The 12,395-nt window shown below is 37.0% G+C and overlaps 2 long non-coding RNA genes across 2 annotated transcripts in view; both read right to left on the minus strand.

Annotated features, from left to right (window-relative positions):
• The window catches only part of LOC141543206 (uncharacterized), a 49,429-nt gene extending 43,329 nt beyond the window's left edge, over positions 1-6,100 (minus strand). Inside the window, exons 1-2 of the long non-coding RNA XR_012482376.1 lie at positions 5,826-6,100; positions 4,689-4,837 (exon numbers count right to left, since the gene is read on the minus strand). This is a non-coding gene — a long non-coding RNA (uncharacterized LOC141543206). The remainder of the gene's footprint in view (positions 1-4,688; positions 4,838-5,825) is intronic.
• A 2,888-nt stretch (positions 6,101-8,988) lies between these two features.
• LOC141543207 (uncharacterized) overlaps positions 8,989-12,395 on the minus strand; it is a 48,299-nt gene continuing 44,892 nt past the window's right edge. The window contains exon 4 of the long non-coding RNA XR_012482379.1: positions 8,989-9,059. This is a non-coding gene — a long non-coding RNA (uncharacterized LOC141543207). The remainder of the gene's footprint in view (positions 9,060-12,395) is intronic.

A 12,395-nucleotide genomic window follows, 5' to 3' on the forward strand; every position in this document is an offset into this window, starting at 1 on the left:
GAGGTAGTTATTTGTAAAGAGGTACACATCTTTACACAGAGGTAGATATTTCCATACAGGTATAATTATTTGCAAAGAGGTACCCTTATTTGCCAGAGGTAGATATTTGCACAGAAGTACATTTATTTGAACAGAGGTATACTTATTTACACAGATGTGCAAGTATTTGCAGAGAGGTGTACTTATTTACTCACAGGTACACGTCTTTGCACAGAGTTAGTTATTTCCATACAAGTATAATTATTTACATTGAGGTAGTTATTTGCACAGAGATACTGTTATTTACGCAGAGGTACAGTTATTTACACTGAGGTACATGTATTATATAGAGGTACAATTATTGCACAGAGGTAGAATTATTACACAGAGGTACAGTTATTTGCAGGGAGGTACAGTAATTTGCACTGAGGTACAATCATTTACACAGAGAGACACTTATTTCCACAGAGGTACATGTATTTTAGTACAGATACACTTATTTTTACAGAGCTATATTTATTTCCACAAATGTTTTTATTTACATACATGTATAATTATTTACACAATGTTAGTTATATGTACAGAGGTACATTTATTTGAACAGAGTTACCATGATTTTCACAGAGGTAGTTATTTGCACACAGGTACACTTATTTGCAGAGAGATACACTGATTTGCAGAGAGATACACTTTTTTGCACAGGGATCATTATTTTGATTCAGGTATAATTATCTGCACAAAGGTGGTTATTTGATCAGAGGTACACTTATTTCCATAGCGGTATACTTACTTGCACAGAGGCAGTTATTTCCATAGAGGTATAGTTACTGTCACACAAAAACAAACACACACCAGGCCTTAGGGTAAAAAATGCAGAAGGAGGGTGGCTTCAGGAGCTTTTAGCCTAACTTGGATGGGAGTGTCCAAAAACCAGAGAGATTTTTTTAAAGAAAGAAAAAGACCTATACATTTTATATATATACATAAAATTTTGTCATTTATGAAAAAGGAAATGTTCATACACATGAGACGGATTTTTTATTACCTACAGAATTAAATATTAATTTTTCATGACCCCTACATCCAGTTACCTGACCCCATTAGGTGTTACAACCTGCAGTTTAAGAAGCTTTGGACTGGATGACACCCAGGGTCCCTTTCTGCTAAGTGCTTTCAGTGAACTGCAAACTCAATGTAATGCTGCACAGAACAAACCAAGCTGTTACATCTAACATTAAGAATTTCCAGAAGGAGAGAGTTGGAACTTGGGTTTAGACATTATAATGTTACAATATGTGGTCTACTGAGGATAAAAGACTTACCCACTTTTCAGCCAATTCTTTACTGCTGCTATAGAAGAGCTCTTCAGTGTTGCCTGCCCCAGTACTGCTGCTAATTAACTGTGAGACCTCAGGCAACAAATTCACCTTTCTTTGCATTCATGTCCTCACTGAAATGAAGGGCTCATTCTAGGCTATTGGTAAAGACACTGCTGGTTTTAGCAGTTGTGCATCTGGGATTTTAATGGTTCATTAAACAAACCCAGAGTCTTAGGGGAAAATGGCATGGGCAGGGGGAAGCCAGGTGACACCCTCAAAAGACCTGCAGAAAAATTCCCTTCAAGCAATGAAAAAATTCTCTCCCAAAATGAATTGGAGAGGGTAAACCCAATAAAAGTAAAGAGTGAAAAAACATTAACCCCCAAGATAATTTAGAAAATCCTCAGGTAAAGTCTGTTTCATTGGAATGAGGGAACAGAACAATCCTGAACACTCCAGACTCCTGCAACAGAAATCCTGCCCTCCCGAACCAAGGCAGCCATTACTTGAACACATCCAGCACAAACCTGCAGCACTCCTGTTGGTAACAGAAGCAGGAGGAGGGGGGCATCAGGATCTCACAGCCTTCCCTTGGTGGGAATGTCCAAACACCAGAGAGATTTTTTTAAAGAAAGAAAAAGATCTATATATACAACAATAGTTGCAGCAATTCATTTTGTGAGTTTAGGGTTTGGGTTTAGGGTTAATGTTGTGCAAATACGTGTACCTGTGTGTAAACAAGTATAACTCTGTGCAAATACTTGCACATCTGTGTAAATAAGTGTACCTCTGTGCAAATAATTATGCCTGTATGGAAATAACTACCTCTGTGCAAAAAAAGTGTACCTCTGTGCAAATAAGGGTACCTTAACAACTAACCCTATACCACCCATTTTCTCAAGATTGCAATTTCAAGCTATAAAATAGAATGGTAGACTAAATCAAAGCTTCTTAAACTTTTCCCTCTCAGCCCTTTTTGCTGAGGAATTTTTCCATGAACCAAAGTATAAAAGTATCTAAATTAGATATACAAATCAAGTATTTGAGGATAGTTAATCATAAAATAATATATTTAAAACATATTTATATTTTATATCACATATATATCATATAAATCAATAAATATATATATATATATATATATATATATATATATATTTCTACATCATATAAATAGACATTATTTCCACAGAGGTACACTTAATTGCACACAGGTAGGTATTTCCATAAAGTTATAATTATTTGAACAGGAGAAATTATTTGCATAGAGGTGCAGTTATTTACACAGAGGTACAGTTATTTGCCCTGAGGTACAATTATTTACACACAGGTACACTTATTTTCACAGAGGTACATGTGTTTTCGCACAGGTCCACTTAATTGTACAGAGCTATATTTATTTCCAAAGATGTCGTTATTTACATACATTTATAATTATTTTTCCAGTGGTAGTTATTAATACAGGGGTACATTTATTTCAACAGAGGTACTCTTATTTTCACAGAAGGAGTTACTTGCAGGGAGGTACACTTATTTGTAGAGAGATATACTTATTTGCCTCGAGGTACACTTCCTTGCACAAAGTTCGTTATTTCCATTAAGATGTAATTATCTACATAGACGAAGTTATTTGCACAGAGATAGTTATTTCCATACAGGTATAATTATTTGCACAGAGGGAATTATTTGCAGAGAGGTACAGTTATTTCCACAGAGGTACACTTATTTGTAGAGAGGTAGTTACTTGAAGAGAGGTACACTTATGAAAGGCAGGCAACACCATCCCCAACTTGCAGCAAATTTTCCTCCAAGCAATTTAAAAACTTTCTCAAAATGAATTGAAGAGTAGAAAACCAAATAAAAGGAAGAGTGAAACAACATTGCCCCCCAAGACAATTTAGAAAGCCCTCAGGTAAAGTCTGTTTCATTGGAATGAGGGACCAAAACAATCCAGACTCCTACACCAGAAGTTCTGCCCTCCCTGAACAAGGCTGCCAATAGTTAACCACATCCACCACAAACCCACACCAGACCTTAGGGTAGAAAAAGCAGGAGGAGGTGGACTTCATGAGCTCTCAGCCTACTTTGGATGGGAGTGTGCAAACATCAGAGAGATTGTTTTTTGAAATAAAGAAAAAGACCTATATATCATATAATTATATATATATATATATATATATATATATATATATATATATATATTTATTTATGTGTGTGTATGTGTATAATTTTGTCATTTATAAAAAAAGGAAATGTTCATACGCATGAGATTGATTTTTTTTACTTACAAAATTAAATACTGGTGGAATATTAATATTTCATGATCCCTGTATTCATTTACCTGACCCTATTAGGGGTTACAACCTGCAGTTTAAGATGCTTTGGACTAGATGATATCCAGGGTCCCCTTCTTCTAAGGAGTTTCAGTGAACTGCAAACTCAATGTAATGCTGCACAGAACAAACCAAGTTGTTACAGCCAACATTAAAAATTTCTAGAAGGAAAGTGTGGGAAGTTGGGTTCAGACATCATTAAGTTACATTATGTGGTCTACTGAGGATAAAAGACTTACCCCCTTTTCAGCAAATTCTTTACTGCTGCAGTAAAAGAGTTCTCCAGGGTTGCCTGCCCCAGCACTGCTACTAATTAGCTGTGAGACCTCAGGCAAAAAATTTACATTTCTTTGTATTGATGTCCTCACTGAAATGAAGGGCTCACTCTAGGCTATTGGTAAAGACACTTTAGCATTTGTGCTTCTGGAATTTTAATTGTTCATTAAACAAACCCTGAATATGAGGGGAAAATGGGGGGAGGAAGGCAGGTGACATCCTCCCAATACCTGCATCAAAATTCCCTCCAAGCAATTTAAAAATTCTCTCCCAAAATTAATTGAAGAGGGGAACCCAATAAAAGTAAAGAGTGAAACAACATTGACTCCCAAGATAATTTAGAAAATCCTCGGGTGAAGTCTGCTTCATTGGAGTGAGGGACCAGAACAATCCAGGGCAATGCAGACTCCTACACCAGAAATTCCCTCCTCCCTAACCAAGGCAAACAATAATTGACCACATCAAGCACAAGCCAGGAGCAGGACAGGGGGCAACAAAAGCAAAGGGAGGGGCTTCAGGAGCTTTCAGCCTACCCTTGAAGGAAGTGTCCAAAACCCAGAGAGATGTTTTTTTTTTTTTTTTTTTAAGAAAGAAAAAGACTTTTTATATACACAAAAATAGTTATAGAAGCTCATTTTGTGGTGGCAAAGAGTGACAAACTGAAGAGTACCAATCCATACGGCTATAGGTGATTAATTTATAAAATATGAATATAATGGAATATCATTTTGCTTTAAAAAAATAATGAACACATTGATTTTTTAAAATATGGAAAACTTACATGAAATAATGCTGAGGGAAGAGCTGAACCAAGAGAATATTAGGGTACAGCAGAATTAGTGGAAGAGTAAAGATGAATGGCAAAGCTCTTCAGAGTTGCAGGAAATTTCAATTAACTGTGAAGGTCTTCTGAAGGAAAATGCTATCTACCTGCAGAGAAAAAAAATCGATATATGGAAATATCTATTATATGGTTTGGTATATACATACATATATATACATATATATATATACATACACATATATGTATAATATTTGTATATATATATTCATATATATGTGTGTATATATATATAAAATGTTGACCTTTTCTAATGCGGGGTTGAGAGGGAAAGACAACTGGGAACTGAATATGCAAGGAAAATAATTAATATTTTTTAATGTAACCTTCATATTATACATTGAAATGGAACTGGAGATTAGAATGTCAAATTAAAGATATTTTCTTCAAATGCCAGTCATATCACTAATCAAATGTAAGCCCCTGGGAAAACCACCCAATTTCTCAAGATTGCAACTTCCCATCTATAAAAGAGAATGGGAGACTAAATCAGAACTTCTTAAACTTTCCCCCATCACAGCCCTTTTTCTGAGGAATTTTTACATGGCCCATGGTTTTTAAGTATCTAAAATAGATATCCAAATCAAATAGTTGATAATAGTAAATCATAAAGTAATGTATTAAAAACATTTATATAACTGAGGTATTATGTAAATAACTATATATTTGTATAAAATATAAATATGCATATTTGCTTTATTTATAATTTTATCATTTATGGAAAAGAAAATGTGCATACAAAAGGAATGGATTTGATTTTACCTATACAATTAAAAACTGGTGAAATATAAATTTTTCATAACCCTCACATTCAGTTACCTGACCCCATTAGGAGTTACAAAACACAATTTAAAAAGTTTTTAACTAGAAGGTGCCCAGGGTCCCTTTCTGCTGTAAGGTTTCAGTGAACAACTAACTCAATGTAAAAATGCACAGAAGAAACCACGTTGTTATAGCCAACATTAGAAATCTCTAATAAGAGTGGGTTGGAAGTTGGGTTCAGTAATCTCTACCACATGTGACTTAATTTTATACAAGTGGACTATGAGGTCTGCAGAAGATAAAAGACTTACCCACTTTTCAGCAGATTCTGTAGGGCTGGTATAGAGAAATTCTCTATGAATTGGAATGAAATGGAAAGGGGAAAGCCTGAAAAAAATAAAAGAGTGAAACTACATTGCCCCCCAAGAAAATTTAGGAAGTTTCGCCTTTTAATTGTTCATTCAACAAAGACAGAACCGGAGGGGAAAAAGGCAGGAAAACAGGAGGAGACACGCTCCCGAACCTGCAGCAAACTTCTCTCCAAGCAATTTAAAAATTCTCCCTCAAAATGAATTGGACAGGGGAAAACCTGAAAGAAGTAAAGAGTAAAACAACATTCCCCCCGCCCCAGACAATTTAGAAAGCCCTCAGCTTTTAATGGTTCTTTCCACATAGCCAGCACCTGAGGTAAAAATGGCGGGAAAAGGGCAGGAGACAAGCTCCCGGACCTGCAGCAAATTCCTCTCCAAGCTATTTAAAAATTCCCTCACCAAATGAATTGGGAAGGGGAAAACCCAAAAAAAGTAAAGAGTGAAACAACATTACCTCTCCAGTACAATTTAGAAAGCCCTCAGCATTTAATGGTTCATTCCACATATCCAGCACCTAAGGTAAAAATGGCAGGAAAACAGCAGGAGACATGCTCCCGGACCTGCAGCAAACTTCTCTCCAAGCAATTTAAAAATTCTCTCTCAAAATGAATTGGGGAGGGGAAAACCCAAAATAAAGTAAAGAGTAAAACAACATTGCCCACCAAGTACAATTGAGAAACGCCTCAGCATTTAATGGTTCATTCCACATAGCCAGCACCTGAGGTTAAAAAAGACAGGAAAACAGCAGGAGACAAGCTCCCGGACCTGCAGCAAATTCCTCCCCAAGCTATTTAAAAATTTCCTCACCAAATGAATTGGGGAGGGGAAAACCCGAAAAAAGTAAAGATTGAAAAAACATTACCTCTCCAGTACAATTTAGAAAGCCCTCAGCATTTAATGGTTCATTCCACATAGCCAGCACGTGAGGTTGAAATGTCAGGAAAATGGCAGGAGACACCCTTCCCAGACAGGCAGCAAACTTCTCTCCAAGCAATTTAAAAATTGTCTCTCAAAATGAATTGGGGGGGGGAACCCAAAAAAAGTAAAGAGTGAAACAACATTACCTCTCCAGTACAATTTAGAAAGCCCTCAGCTTTTAATGGTTCTTTCCACATAGCCAGCACCTGAGGTAAAAATGACAGGAAAACAGCAGGAGACACGCTCCTGAAGCTGCAGCAAACTTCTCTCCAAGCAATTTAAAAATTCTCCCTCAAAATGAATTGGACAGGGGAAAACCTGAAAGAAGTAAAGAGTAAAACAACATTCCCCCCCCCCCAAGACAATTTAGAAAGCCCTCAGCTTTTAATGGTTCATTCCACATAGCCAGCACCTGAGGTAAAAATAGCGGGAAAAGGGCAGGAGACAAGCTCCCGGACGTGCAGCAAATTCCTCTAAAAGCTATTTAAAAATTCCCTCACCAAATGAATTGGGAAGGGGAAAACCCAAAAAAAGTAAAGAGTGAAACAACATACCTCTCCAGTACAATTTAGAAAGCCCTCACCTTTTAATGGTTCTTTCCACATAGCACGCACCTGAGGTAAAAATGACAGGAAAACAACAGGAGACACGCTCCTGAAGCTGCAGCAAACTTCTCTCCAAGCAATTTAAAAATTCTCCCTCAAAATGAATTGGACAGGGGAAAACCTGAAAGAAGTAAAGAGTAAAACAACATTCCCCCCCCCCAAGACAATTTAGAAAGCCCTCAGCTTTTAATGGTTCATTCCACATAGCCAGCACCTGAGGTAAAAATGACAGGAAAACAGCCAGAGACACCCTTCCCAGACCAGCAGCAAACTTCTCTCCAAGCAATTTAAAAATTCTCTCTCAAAATGAATTGGGGAGGGGAAAACCCAAAATAAAGTAAAAAGTAAAACGACATTGCCCTCCCAGTACAATTTAGAAAGCCCTCAGCATTTAATGGTTCTTTCCACATAGCCAGCACCTGAGGTAAAAATGGCGGGAAAACGGCAGGAGACATGCTCCCGGACCTGCAGCAAATTCCTCTCCAAGCTATTTAAAAATTCCCTCACCAAAAGAATTGGTAAGGGGAGAACCCGAAAAAGGTAAACAGTGAAACAACATTACCTCTCCAGTACAATTATAAAGCCCTCAGCATTTAATGGTTCATTCCACATAGCCAGCACCAGAGGTTAAAAATGACAGGAAAACAGCAGGAGACACCCTTCCCAGACCAGCAGCAAACTTCTCTCCAAGCTATTTAAAAATTCCCTCACCAAATGAATTGGGGAAGGGAAAACCCAAAAAAAGTAAAGAGTAAAACAACATTACCTCTCCAGTACAATTTAGAAAGCCCTCAGCATTTAATGGTTCATTCCACATAGCCAGCACCTGAGGTAAAAATGACAGGAAAACAGCAGGAGACACGCTCCCTCACCTGCAGGAAATTCCACTCCAAGCAATTTAAAAATTCCCTCACCAAATGAATTGGGAAGGGGAAAACCCGAAAAAAGTAAAGAGTGAAACAACATTCCCCCCCCCAAGACAATTTAGAAAGCTCTCAGCTTTTAATGGTTCATTTGACATAGGCAGCACCTGAGGTAAACATGGCAGGAAAACAGCAGGAGACACCCTTCCCAGACAGGCAGCAAACTTCTCTCCAAACAATTTAAAAATTCTCTCTCAAAATGAAATGGGGAGGGGAAAACCCAAAAAAATTAAAGAGTGAAACAACATTACCTCTCCAGTACAATTATAAAGCCCTCAGCATTTAATGGTTCATTCCACATAGCCAGCACCTGAGGTAAAAATGGCGGGAAAACGGCAGGAGACACCCTTCCCAGACCGGCACTAAACTTCTCTCCAAGCTATTTAAAAATTCCCTCACCAAATGAATTGGGGAGGGGAAAACCCGAAATAAGTAAAGAGTGAAACAACATTACCTCTCCAGTACAATTTAGAAAGCCCTCAGCATATAATGGTTCATTTGACATAGCCAGCACCTGAGGTAAAAATGGCGGGAAAACGGCAGGAGACACCCTTCCCAGACTGGCACTAAACTCTTCTCTACAAGCAATTTAAAAATTCTCTCTCAAAATGAATTGGGAAGGGGAAAACCCGAAAAAAGAAAAATAAAATTACATTACCTCCCAGGACAATTTAGACAGCCCTCAGGCAAAGTCTTCTTCAAAGCGGTGAAGGGGCAGAACAATCCAGACTCCTACAACAGAAACCACGCCTTCCTTGAGGAGGGCAGCCAATAGTTGACCACGTCCCCTACAAGCCCCGAGCAGACCTTGGCAACAAAAGCAAGGGCAGGGGACTTCAGGAGCTTTCAGGTTACTGTAGATGGGAGTGTCCAAACCCTAGAGTGATATATATATATATATACATATATATATATATATATATATTTTTTTTTTTTTATTTTTTTTTTTTTTTAAGAAATAAAAAGTACTGCCTACACAAAAATAGTTACAGCAGCTCATTTTGTGGTTGCAAAGAACTGGAAATTGAGGAGATGCCCCTCCACTGGGCTAGGGGTGATTTATTTGTGGAGTATTAATGCAAGGGAATATCATTGTGCTTTAAAAAATAATGAACAAGTTAATTTTTTAAAAAAAACTATGGAAAGCATACAGGAAATAATGGTGAGGGAAGAGCAGAACCAAAAGAATATTGGAGTACAGCAAAATTAGTGGAAGAGTAAACATGAATGACTAAGCTCTTCTGAGTTACAGGAAATTTCAAATTAACTCAAGGACTTCTGAAGGAAAATGCTAATTACCTGCAGAGGGAAAAAATGATATATGGAAGTATCTATTGTTCACATATATATCTATAATAAATGTTGACCTTTCTAATGTGGGGTTGGGAGAGAGAGGGAAAGACAACTGGGAACTGAATATGCAAACAAAAATATTAATATTTTAATGATGTAACTTTCATATTTAATGGAAATGGACTTGGAGACTGGAAAGGGAATTTAAAGATCTTTTGCTCAAATGGCAATCATACCTCTAACCACATGTAAGCCCTTCCCAGACCGGCAGCAAACTTCTCTGCAAATCTCAAGATTGCAACTTCCATATATAAAATAGAATGGTAGACTAAATCGGAGCTTCTTAAACTTTTCCCACTCACAGCCCTTTTTCTGAGGGATTTTTACATGACCCATTGTATATAATCATCTAAAATAGAGATCCAAATCAAATATTTGCTGATAGTAAATCATTAAGAAAGTTATTTAAAAACATATTTATATATTTATATAACATGCATATCATATAAATAAATATCTATTTATAATAATCATATAAGTGTATATGTTTTCTATATTTATAGTTTATCATTTATGTAAAACTAATTATACATACAAATGAGATGGATTTATTTTTACCTACAGAATTAAATATTAGTGAAATGTTAAATTTTCATGAGTTTATATTTAATTACCTTACCCCATTAGGATTTACAACCCACAGTTTAAGGAGCTTTAGCCTTCAAAGCTCTGATGTGATCATCTGTCATAGAAAAGAGATGCTGGTGGCCCATCATCTCTGAATACATGTTTGAAATATGAATATGTGAAGTCAACTCAGTATTCATATTGGGGAGAATATTATCATTTCATTGTAACAGCAATGAGCTTTTCCTTCCCAATATGCACATGTCTAATATTTCTATTTCACTGATGCACTGATGCACTGATTGCACAATTTTAAAAGTAATTAAGGCTTCTTAGTTCCTCTTGTTTCTCTAGTATTGTGTTAGTGATCAAGCTGGGTGCAGAATTAAAGATATTAGAAAAATGTCTTCATCATTAATCCTAAATTACATCCTTAGGGCAAGGTGAGGGGGGAAAACGAAGCCACGTCAATTTTTCCCAAGATGTTACAATTAATTTGGCATCAAGATTTCAGAATTCCAAGTTCACTCAGAAGCCAAAACTTCTTTTCTTTTCTTTTATGTTGATAATGGATTTCAACAAGATTAACTGGGGAAAAAAAGAGAAATTATACCCTCAAGTAGGTAATTTCTCACATTGAGTGCCTTAGTATTACGTCTATTGGGAGTAACAGAGGACAGATAAGGAAGATAAGGAATATATGGTAGTCAGCTAAGGGCTGTAAGAAGATCACAGGCACCTCCCTTAGGTTCCCATTTGGGAATTAGATTCATTAATGTGGACATTAACATGAATGCACAATGAATGCAGTCATTAATGTCAAAGCTCAAGTGTTTAAGAGATACAAGTGTAAGAACAAAGCACAACATCCAAATGGAAATGGCAACACAATTACTTCTGGAACATGTCCTACTATTAAATGAGGGTGGGTTTTGAAGAAGGCCCAAAATGTTAGCCCATGCTTTCTATCAAAATCAATCTGTCAGTGACTAGATATTATTGCTCTATTATGTTTTGGGGAGGAATTTTCATGTCCACATAAGTTGACAAAGGAGATTTGTTTTCAAAATGTTCTGAACAATTCAAAGTCCTAAAGAAGGAAAAATGAGCTAAGCTTTTGTACAAGGGGCTAAAATCCATGGGGGGCTTCCCCTCTAGCATGATCCTGTCAGTTATCATCCTTGTGTACTTTGGGTCTCTGGTGATATTCTACCACATGCCTTGGGAATATGTGGAGGTTCCATCTTTCACCTCAAAGGAACTGCCAATTTTTTGCCTTACCATATTGGAGGGCAAGAAAAGAGAAGAATGGTATGGTGCCTATTATGTGCCATGTACCGTGCAAAGGGCTTTTTAAAAATTTTATCTCATTTGTGCTTCCCAACAATTTTTTGAGATAGGTAATATTATTTATTCCCATTTTACAGTTGAAAACTGAGGTAAACTGAGGTGGAATGAGTTGTCCAAGATCACATAGCCAGTAATTATTCTGATCTTCACTCTTCTTGCCTCCAGGTCACTTCAGTATGCTATCCAGCCACCTCTAGGAGAACAAGAGAGATCAGGAAGGACCACTTCAAGAAGCAGATACTTGTAATGAGCCTTGGAGGAAATCACTGATTCCAAGAAAAGAGGTGAGAATGCAAAGCACTCCTGGGATAGCAATTAACTTGTGAAGAGGCAGGAGATAGAGTGTAAATGGAGCAGTTACAAGAAGTGGAGACAGTGAAACAAGATGAAATCAATATGGAAAAGTAGGTCAGAGATGTATTGTGCTGGAGTTCAAATGACACAGCACCCAATATAGTGTATCCCAGAGGCAAAAGGGAAACACTTAAAGCTTCCTGAGCATGAGGCTGACAATCTAACCTGTTATTCAAGGGTATCACTTTGGGAGCTGTGTGGAAGATAGTTTAGAGTTTGGGACAGAAAGGAGAGAGAGTTGATGATTAGGGGACTCTTAAAATAAATAGTAAAATAACTCTTCTTAGCAATATCGAGATCCAAGACAATGATGAAACATGCTGTCCATTCAAAGAAAGAACTGACAGTCTGAATGCAGACTGAAGTATACTGTTTTTAAAACTTTCTTCATTTTTCTTGAGCTTTTTCTGGGCAAGGGGAGCTGTGTTTTCTGTTACAACATGA

The sequence above is a fragment of the Sminthopsis crassicaudata genome, chromosome 5 (assembly GCF_048593235.1).
Source record: "Sminthopsis crassicaudata isolate SCR6 chromosome 5, ASM4859323v1, whole genome shotgun sequence".
NCBI lineage: Eukaryota > Metazoa > Chordata > Mammalia > Dasyuromorphia > Dasyuridae > Sminthopsis > Sminthopsis crassicaudata.